Raw genomic sequence first — 10,637 nt, 5'->3', positions numbered from 1 at the left:
CCTCCAAACACAGATGGCTACTATCATCCTTAGGCTTTTCAGGTTCTGGTTTAGGCTCAGATGCAGGTTTGAAAACATGGAAAATGAGCAGTTCATCATGTATTCTCAAAATTAGCTCTCCTTGTTCTACATCTATGAGCGCTCTAGCAGTGGCTAGAAATGGCCTTCCCAGAATGATAGGGTGTAGGTAGCTTTCCTCCATGTCCAAAATGACAAAGTCTGTGGGGAAGAAATAATTTCCCACTTTCACCAGCACATTCTCAACTACCCCTTCAGCTTGCTTCTGAGTTTTGTCAGCCAGTTGTATGATTACATCAGTGGATCTCACCTCATTCAGTTGTAGCCTCTTCATAAGAGTCAGAGGCATCACATTTATGCTAGCTCCTAGATCACAGAATCCTCTGTCAATTTTTGTTTCCCCTATGATGCAGGGGATATGAAAACTTCCTGGGTCTGTTTTCTTAGAGACTATGTCCTTCTTGATGAGGGCACTGCATTCTTTGTTCATTATTACAGTTTGTCCTCCCTTCAAAACTCTGTTCTTGCTCAGCAATTCCTTCAAATACTTGATATGTGTAGGCATCTGCTGGAGAATCTCAAGAAAGGGAATATTGATATGGAGAGACTTAAATGCCTCTAAAAACCTTGAATATGTTTTCCCTTTTTCACCTCCTCCTAACCTCTGAGGAAATGGTGCTTTTGGTTGGTATGTTTCCAGCATGCCTTTATTTTGCGGTTCCTTGGCTTGCTCAGTTTCACTTTCCTGCTTAGCTTCTTCCACACCTTCCTTCAAGATTTCTGGCTCCTGTTCTGAGGGTCTGATTCCTTCTTCTTCTGAGACTTCCTTCAATATGGTGATGGCCTTGCATTCTTCCCATCTCACTCCCTTTTGTTCCCCTTTAGGATTCTTTTCTGTGTCACTAGGGAACACTGCAGTTGACTTGGGGGCCTGTTGAGATAGCTCTCCTACTCGAGACTCCATCCTCTTGAGTTTTTCACCATGGTTCCTTAAGGTAGATCTCACATCATCCCTAAAGCTTTTCAACTCACTTATGTCCTGACCCATGGTTGCAAGCATTCCTTCTATCCTGTTTAATTGATCTTGAAATTGTTGGTTCGGATTAGGTTGGGCAGGTTGATTATTTTGGCCATGATATGGTGGTTGGGAGTAAGTGTTTTGTGTGGCTTGGTATGATCTTTGGTTGGAGTTGTGGTATGTGGAATTGTTATGTTGGTTGGGGTTGTAAGGTTTGTGGTTTTGTGGTTGGGTTTGCTGGTTTCCCCACCCAAAGTTTGGGTGGTTTTTCCAGCCTGGGTTGTAAGTGTTGGAATGTGGATCATATGGTTGCCTTTGTTGATTTCCCACATAGTTGGCCTCTTCCCAATCACCTCCTTCAGTGCTTACCTCCTCTTGATCTTGTGTGTGTATTGCAGCCACTTGATTTGTTTCTAATTTCCTGGTGAGCTCTGCTAGTTGCTTGGCAAACACCTTGTTTTGGCCTAGAATTGTATCAACATGGTTCAGCTCCATGACTCCCTTAGTTTTGTGTCTCTCTGAAGCATAGTAGTACTCATTCTCAGCCACTGTTTCAATCACTTCAATGGCTTCTTCCACAGTCTTTTTCCTGTTCAATGAACCTCCTGATGAATGGTCTACAGCCTTCCTTGATTCATAAGAAAGTCCATCATAGAAAATATGCAATTGCACCCAGTCATGGAACATGCCTGGTGGGCATTTCCTTGTCAAATCCTTGAACCTCTCCCATGCCTCGTAGAGAGTTTCACCATCTTGTTGTCTAAAAGTCTGAACCTCAGATCGAAGCCTATTGACCTTTTGTGGGGGGTAGAAATGTGCCAGAAACTTGCTTTCCACCTCATCCCAGGTTGTTAGGCTCCCCCTTGGGAATGATTCCAGCCACTTAGCTGCCTTGTCCCTAAGTGAAAATGGGAACAAGAGCAGTTTATATGCATCTTCCTGGACTCCATTGGACTTCACAGTGTCGCAAATTCTCAGGAATTTTGTGAGATGTTGGTTTGGATCTTAATTAGCACTCCCACCAAATGAACAATGATTCTCCACCAGTGATATTAGCTGTGGTTTGAGTTCAAAATTGTTGGCCTGAATGGGTGGTTTCTGAATGCTGCTACCACAATTCCCAGAGGTTGGGTTTATGTATGAACCAAGAACCCTCCTATCGGGAATGGCATTGTTTCCATCAGCTCTCTCATGGTTGTGAACTTCTCTATCCATGTTGAGATATAGAGCTTCCTCAAAATTGTCCTCAGATTCTCCTTCAGATTCTTCTTCTCCCAGTACTCTCTTCCCTCTTGCTTCCCTTCTAAGTTTATGAAGGGTCCTCTCTGGTTCGGTATATGGAGGAGTTGATGTCTCTCCTCTCCTACCTGTCATACAAGAACACAGCACAGGCAACAAACAAGTGAAATACTCTTGGTTAATGGAAGAGTATGGTTAGAGCAGTTGAGGAATTAATTCAAATAGTTAGTGAGTCAGCGAGTTAGTTGCTTGAATTTAAAGGCATAAAGAAAGAAAGCAAGTAACAGAGTGCAGAAATTAAAATTCAACAAGTAACTTGAACTGAATTAACAAAACAAGAAAAATGCTCAATCTAGTTAACTTCCAATTTGAGAATTGTCAATCGAAAACCAATCCCCGGCAACGGCGCCATAAACTTGATGCTTCGATTTTAGGAAATTGCACGATCGGCAAAAATTCCTTCCGGCAAGTGCACCGGTTATCGTCAAGTAAAAACTCACAATAGAGTGAGGTCGAATCCCACAAGGATTGGTTGAGTGAGCAATTCGGATTAGAAGTGTGTTCTAGTTGAGTGGAATCAAGATTTAGATGAGAATTGCGGAATGTAAAATTGGCGGGAAACGTAAATGGCAAGAAATTGAAATTGCGGAATCTTAAATTGCATGAATTAAAGAGCGAGAAGCTAAATTGCTGAAATTAAAAAGGGATCGGGGTGATTGCATGAATTTAATTGCAGAATGTAAAGAGAAAGTGGTAGATCAGAAATGGGGAATTCATTGGGTTTCAGGAGATATTGAGATCTCCGAATCAAAACATTTTTATCCCTTCCTCAACCAATGCGTTCATTGAATTTTGCTTGGCAATCTTATATGATTGGATCTCAATCCCTTGGCTCACCAATTCTCTCTAAAAACAAACAAATTCCCAATCCCTTGGTTTAAATGTTCATAAGAAGAGGTGACGCTCGATCACTGATTATACCACACAGTTTCATGAACTACAACTTGGTAGGATTACATGTCACAATATCCATCCAAACCCCAATCCAATTCACTGTGAGAAAGCTTTTCTAGCATGAATCCTCCATTCCTTTCCCAAGGTTCCGAAGGATTCCAATTATGGATAGTTTCTTTCCCAAGACAACTAACCAATGGAATTAGATCGAGAAGCTTTCTAACAAAAATTCAAGAGAAAAGATTGAAGAAGAAGATAAAAACTATTATTGATTCATTGAATTACAATAGAGCTCCCTAACCCAATGAAAGGGGGTTTAGTGAGTCATAGCTCTGAATTCAATTACAAAAAGTATGAAAACTAGAAAAATGATCCAAAGTCCTCCTAACTAACTTAAATTCTATCCTATTTATACACTTTCTAAATTGAGCTTCTGTTGTGTTTCTTGGGCTTTGAGGCCTTTCCCTGATTTCCTTTTGCTTTGGGTTTATGATCCATAATCCTGATGAGGCTGTTGATCCAATTCTGTAACATTCATTGAGCCAACTTAGTGATAATCAAGTAATGACACATGACTCAACAAATTGAAATTCCAGACTCATTAATTCTTCAGGCCCAATCCCATAAACCATGATATTCAATTGGGTTTCATACCAGAGTATGTTTAAGTTAATGTTTGTGCTCAAATGCTAACTTAAAATGCAATATCTTTGGCCCAGAAACCTTTTCAAATAGTGGCGTTTAAGTTGCAGTTTAAGCTTAAACTGCAACTTAAACGTTGGACACTCCTGGAGGTGGTATAATGCAAGCACGTTTAAGCTTCAGTTTAAGGTTAAACTGAAGCTTAAACGTGGAAATGGAAGAAAGCAACCCTGGAGGGTAAAGTAGTCGAACACGTTTAAGCTTCAGTTTAAGGTTAAACTGAAGCTTAAACGTGGAAATGAAGAAAGAAACCCTGGAGGAGAATGGTCGAACACGTTTAAGCTCCAGTTTAAGCTTAAACTGGAGCTTAAACGTGGAAATGAAGAAAGCAACCCTGGAGGAGAATGGTCGAACACGTTTAAGCTCCAGTTTAAGGTTAAACTGGAGCTTAAACGTGGAAATGGCTCCCTGGTGCATTTCTCATTTCTGGCGTTTAACTTCCAGTTTAAGGTTAAACTGGAGGTTAAACGCCACTTTCAGCTTTTCCTCAGCTTTCATGATTTTGGCGTTTAAGCTCCAGTTTAAGCTTAAACTGGAACTTAAACTCCACATGTGATATTCAAGCTTCCTTTATTGATTTTGTTGCTTCCTTGCCTAGCCTCTTCTTCCCTGAAATCATCCAAACAACTGCATCAAAGTCTTGCAAAATTTCATGAGAAATCTTCCATTCATAGCATTCAAGTAATATAACTAAAAACTCATAGAATTTGCATCAAAATCATACTGTTTGGATGGTTCATTGCTTTGTTATTCATTTAACCATTCTTGGTTACTTTAAGCTCAAGAAAATGCATAAAACAACTAAAACTAACAGAAAAATGCTAGTGAAACTAGCCTAAGATGCCTTGGCATCAGCGATCGAGTGACGCACGCGTCCGCGTCATTTGCACCAGCACCAACTATCTTATCTTTTCTTAATCTTTTTTTTCTTTCCCCTTTCTTAATTCTTTCTTCTTCCTTCTTTTCTTTCTTCTATTATCTCCATTCTTCATCTTATTCATTCTTTTTCTTCTTCTCTCTTTACTCTTTCCACCTTCTTTCCTTCTTTTCTTCTTCCTCTTCTTCTCCCTTTCTTTTCTATATTTGTTGTTTTTACATTGGTGTTGAAATCCTTTTACTCATCTGTTGCATATTTCCTGCATTATTTTAGGTGCTTCTTAACTTGTTTGCTATTCAGTTGACATGCCATGCGCTTCTATTATTTTCTCACTTACATGTTGTAGCTACCATGTAATTGAGCACCTTATTCTTTGGCACTAGCCACATATGTTTTATCTCTTTTCATATATTTGCTTGTGGGTTCTGTCCCTAAATTTTTTTTCTCCTCTTTCAGGCTGGCCACCAAGGGCAAAAATGAAAAGTTTCTAACTTGAGCAGTAAACAAGTCTATCGCACAATCTTTAGAGAAAAAGCATCAGTTGGAGCAGTCCATCCACTTGTACATCTTAGCATGCACCGAGGACGGTGCAATCTTTAAGTGTGGGGAGGTCAATACCGACTTCCAGGGGTTAGTTACCTTCTTTTCAACACCAATGTCTTATTTTCTTTATTAGTTCATTGTTGCATTGCATTATAGATTGCATGTATAGTTAATTGTTTGCATTTAAGTACTACTTGGTTGAAAAATAATAAGTTTCTTTCTAGGACCCTATTTTTGAAAAAATTTCACTAATTTAAATCAAAATTTTTTGTGTAAAATTTATTTGAAGTTGTATTTGGAACATGGTTTTTGAGCCAAAGAACACACAATCTGTGAGATTTTGAGCTTATTTATATGGTTACTTATCCCAAAATATTTTAACCATAAATATTTTATTCTTGTGTATTTTCTTCTCTATGATTGTAATCTTTAGTTTGTTCCATTCTATATGTCCACTATTTAGTATATTTACATGCTTGCATATGATTGAGGCCATTACTTGTTTTTGCTCACTTATCCCAAATAAGCCTACCCTTTTATGTCACCCTTGTTAGCCACTTTGAGTTTTTTAATCCCCTTCTGTTCTATAACCACATCACTATCCTTAAGCAGAAAAATAAATGAAATATCCCAATTGAATCTTTGGTTAGCTTGAGATAGAGGTTGTGTATCAACTAAGTGTGGGAAAACCATGGGAACATGGGTTAATAAGGGAATGTATCATGTTTCTAATTTTGAATATTGATAATTTGGAAACCTACTCATTAAAAACCAAAATAATTAAATAATAGAAAATTCATGTGCATTGATAAGTTATGTTTATTTCAGATAAAAAAATATTCAATAAATAAGTAAGTGAATAAGGGGATAAAATTACCCCAATGTTAAGCTTTAATAAAGATCAATGCACATGTGATAAAAGTAAAGAAATATAAAAAATTTGGTACATGAGTTTGGGAATTATACAAAAGTGGGAATTATGGGTAGCTAGGTGTGATTTTAGAATTACATAGAGTGTGTGTGTGGTAAGAGCTTAGGTTAGTCAAAGATTCATATTATAGTTCACTTGGCCATACATGTATCCTTACCTTTACCTCAACCCCATTACAATCCTGAAAAGACCTCATGCTATTTGCATTTGTATGCTAAATATTTGTTGATTGGTTAGATGAAGAACAAAGTTGAGAAAGCATGACTAGGGAAGAGTAGAGTGATTGACCGTAGACACTTGAGAGTTAGAGTGATATACACTACCAGTAAGGGTTCAGTGCTTAATTCTATGTTCCTTGCTTTTATGAGCTATATTCTTACAAGTTTACTTGCTTTTTATTGTACAATTTGAATTATTGGAATTTAGTTTGTATTTGTCTTGAAGGACTTGTTCGTTTTTAACCAAGTAACATCTTAGCATGTAATTGCATTCACATTCATAGGTTCCATTGCATGAGTCTTGCTTTTTCCCTACTCATTTATTTTATCTCCTTAAGCTAAGCATGAGGACATGCTAATGTTTAAGTGTGGGGAGGTTGATAAACCACTATTTTATGGTTTATATTGTGTTTAATTGAGTGGTTTTTATCAAATTCTTGCCCACTTATTCATATGATTTGCATGATTTTACAATTCCTTCCAAGTTTAGTTATATGTATGGTTGAAAACTTGCTTCCTAAAAGCTTTAAATTGTGTATTTTAATTTCTCCTTTTAAATTCTGTGTGTTAAGTGTTTCAGGCTTCATAGGGCAGAAATGGCTTAGAGGATGGAGAGGATGCTCACAAAAATGGAAGGAACACAAGAAATTAAGGAGATTACCAGCGAGAAGCGACGCGGACGCATGGTTCACGCGACCGCGCGCAATAGAGAAAATCGCAGTGACGCGCTCGCGTTCCTGACACGAACGCGTGAATTGGATGCTGCACGAATGATGCGAACACGTGGACGACGCGTACGCGTGGCAAGACAAACGCTGAATGATGCGCACGCGTGGATGGCGCGTACGCATGACATGCGCGATCTGCAGAATTAACAGAATACGCTGAAGTCAGGGAACATGCAGAGACTCAATATATAGGATCATACACATAATTTTAGGTTTAGATGTAGTTTTTAGAGAGAGATGTTCTCTCCTCTCCCTTAGAATTTAGGATTAGGATTTAGGATTTCTATTAGGATTCCTCTTAAAGGAATTAGGATTTCTTCTTCTCAATTTTCAGGTTCAATGTTCCTTTTATTTATTTTTTCAATTTGGTTTATGAACTCTTTATGTTTAGATTAATTTTCTATTTAAATTTGAGGTATTTCAGTTATATGATTTTTACTTAGCTTCCTATATTCTCGGCTTTGGTTGATTAATTGGTAACTCTTGAGTTGTCAAACTCATCGTGATTGATAATTGATATCTTTGCTGATTGATTTAGACTCCTATAACTCTAGTTTTTCCTTAGGAGTTGACTAGGATTTTAGGTGTTAAATTGATTTAACCACTTGACTTAGTGAGAGCAAAAATATAAATCTCATCATCACTGATAAGGATAACTGGGATAGGAATTCTAATTCTCATACCTTGCTAAGAGTTTTATTAATTATTAATTTATTTTTCTTATCAATTAAATTATTTGTTCAAACCTTTTCAGAACCCCAAAATATACCTTTGGATAACCAATAATAAATCATACTTCCCTGCAATTCCTTGAGAAGACGACCCAAGGTTTAAATACTTCGGTTATAAATTTCAAAGGGGTTTATTACTTGTGACAACCAAAACTTTTGTATGAAAGGATTTTCTGTTGGTTTAGAAACTATACTTACAATGCGATTATATTTGTGAATTTCTTTACCGATAGAAAATCTGATCGTCAGAGTTCATCCAAACGCTCCATCATTCCTACTAGCAACCGATCTGAAGTGACTGTGGATCGGGCCATCATGATCCATAGTGTCATGATTGTGGAGGAAGTGGAAGTTCATGAGATCATACCTCTAGAACTCTACAAGGTGGCTGACAAGTCCTCCACTTTGGCAAGGTTAGCCTTTCCTCATCTCATTTGTCACCTATGCAATTTGGCTGGGATTGACATAGAATGAGACATCCTCATTGAAGAGGACAAGCCCATCACTAAGAAAAGGATGGAGCAAACAAGAGAGCCCACTCATGGACCTTAACAAGAGCATGAGGAAATTCCTCATGAAATCTCTGAGATGCCTCAAGGGATGCATTTTCCTCCACACAACTATTGGGAGCAACTCAACACCTCTTTGGAAGGCTTGAGTTACAACATGGACCAACTAAGGGTGGAGCACCGAGAGCACTCCATCATTCTCCATGAGAATAGAAAAGATCAAAGAGCTATGAGGAAGGAGCAACAAAGGCAAGGAAGAGACATAGAGGAGCTTAGGCGTTCCATTGGATCTTCAAGAGAAAGAACTAGCCGCCATCACTAAGGTGGACCCGTTCTTTGATCTCCCTGCTCTTATTTTTCTATTTTTTGATTTTATGCTTTATGTGTTATCTATGTTTGTGTCTTCATTACATGATCATTAGTGTCTAGTGTCTATCTATGTCTTAAATCTATGAATAACTCCATGAATACTTCAACTCTCTTAAATGAAAAATGTGCCTAATTACAAAAGAACAAGAAGTACTTGGATTTCAAATTTTATCTTGAAATTAGTTTAATTATTTTGATATGGTGGCAATACTTTTTGTTTTCTGAATAAATGCTTGAACAATGCATATTTTTGATAGTGAAGTTTATGAATGTTAAAATTGTTGGCTCTTGAAAGAATGATGAACAAAGAGAAATGTTATTGATAATCTGAAAAATCATGAAATTGATTGTTGAAGCAAGAAAAAGCAGTGAAACAGAAAAAAATAAGCGAAAAAAAGAAAAATGGCAAAAAATAAAGAAAAAGCAAGCAGAAAAAGCCAATAGCCCTTTAAATCAAAAGGCAAGGGTAAAAAGGATCCAAGGCTTTGAGCATTAATGGATAGGAGGGCTTAAAGGAATAAAATCTTGGCCTAAGCAGCTAAATCAAGCTGTCCCTAACCATGTGCTTGTGGCATGAAGGTCCAAGTGAAAAGCTTGAGACTGAGTAGTTAAAGTCGTGATCCAAAGTAAAAAGAGTGTGCTTAAGAACTCTGGACACCTCTAATTGGGGACTTTAGCAAAGCTGAGTCACAATCTGAAAAGGTTCACCCAGTTTTGTGTATGTGGCATTTATGTATCCGGTGGTAATACTGGAAAACAAAGTACTTAGGGTCACGGCCAAGACTCATAAGGTAGCTATGTTCAAGAATCAGCGTACTGAACTAGGAGAATCAATACACTATCTAAAATTTTGAGTTCCGATAGATGCCAATCATTCTGAATTTCAAAGGATAAAGTGAGTTGCCAAAACTATTCGGAAGCAAAAAGCTACTAGCCCCGCTCATCTAATTGGGACTAATTTTCATTGATATTGTGGAATTCATTGTATATTCTCTTCTTTTTATCCTATTTTGTTTTCAGTTGCTTGGGGACAAGCAACAAGTTAAGTTTGGTGTTGTGATGAGCGGATAATTTATACGCTTTTTGGCATTGTTTTTAGGTAGTTTTTAGTAGGATCTAGCCACTTTTTAGTATATTTTTATTATTTTTTAAGCAAAATTCACATTTCTGGACGTTACTATGAGTTTGCGTGTTTTTCTGTGATTTTAGGTATTTTCTGGCTGAAATTGAGGGACCTGAGCAAAAATCTGATTTAGAGGCTGAAAAAGGACTGCTGATGCTGTTGGATTCTGACCTCCCTGCACTCGAATTAGATTTTTTGGAGCTACATAAGTCCAAATGGTGCTCTCTGAATTGCGTTGGAAATTGAACATCCAGGCAAACTGGCGTTTAACGCCAGCTTTCTGTCTTATTCTGGCGTTAAACTCCAGAAACAAGTTGCAAGCTAGAGTCAAATGCCAGAAACAAGTTAAAGACTGGCATTTAACTCCAAGAAAAGTCTCTACACACGAAAGCTAAAATGCTCAGCCCAAGCACACACCAAGTGGACCCAGAAGTGGATTTCTACATCATTTACTTATTTCTGTTACCCTAGTAACTAGTTTAGTATAAATAGAATATTTTACTATTGTACTAGGGATCTTTTGGAATTTATCATCTTGGATACAGAGATCTTTTGGAATTTATCATCTTGGATACAGAGATCTTTTGGAATTTATCATCTTGGATGCTATCCTAGACATTGGAGGCTGAACTCACGGCCATGCCTGGACCATCATCACTTATATATTTTTAACGGTG

General features: G+C 37.6%; 1 non-coding gene across 1 annotated transcript; it reads left to right on the top strand.

Moving 5' to 3' along the window:
* Positions 1-1,721: 1,721 nt before the first annotated feature.
* On the top strand, positions 1,722-1,825 carry LOC130953533 (small nucleolar RNA R71). The gene has a single exon (XR_009075702.1). It is a non-coding gene; the product is annotated as a small nucleolar RNA R71 (small nucleolar RNA).
* The last annotated feature ends 8,812 nt before the right edge of the window (positions 1,826-10,637 follow it).

This window comes from Arachis stenosperma, chromosome 9 (assembly GCF_014773155.1).
Source record: "Arachis stenosperma cultivar V10309 chromosome 9, arast.V10309.gnm1.PFL2, whole genome shotgun sequence".
In the NCBI taxonomy this organism is placed as follows: Eukaryota; Viridiplantae; Streptophyta; class Magnoliopsida; order Fabales; family Fabaceae; genus Arachis; species Arachis stenosperma.
Note: the sequence above shows the minus strand (reverse complement) of the source record. Positions and strands in the feature narration are given on the sequence as shown.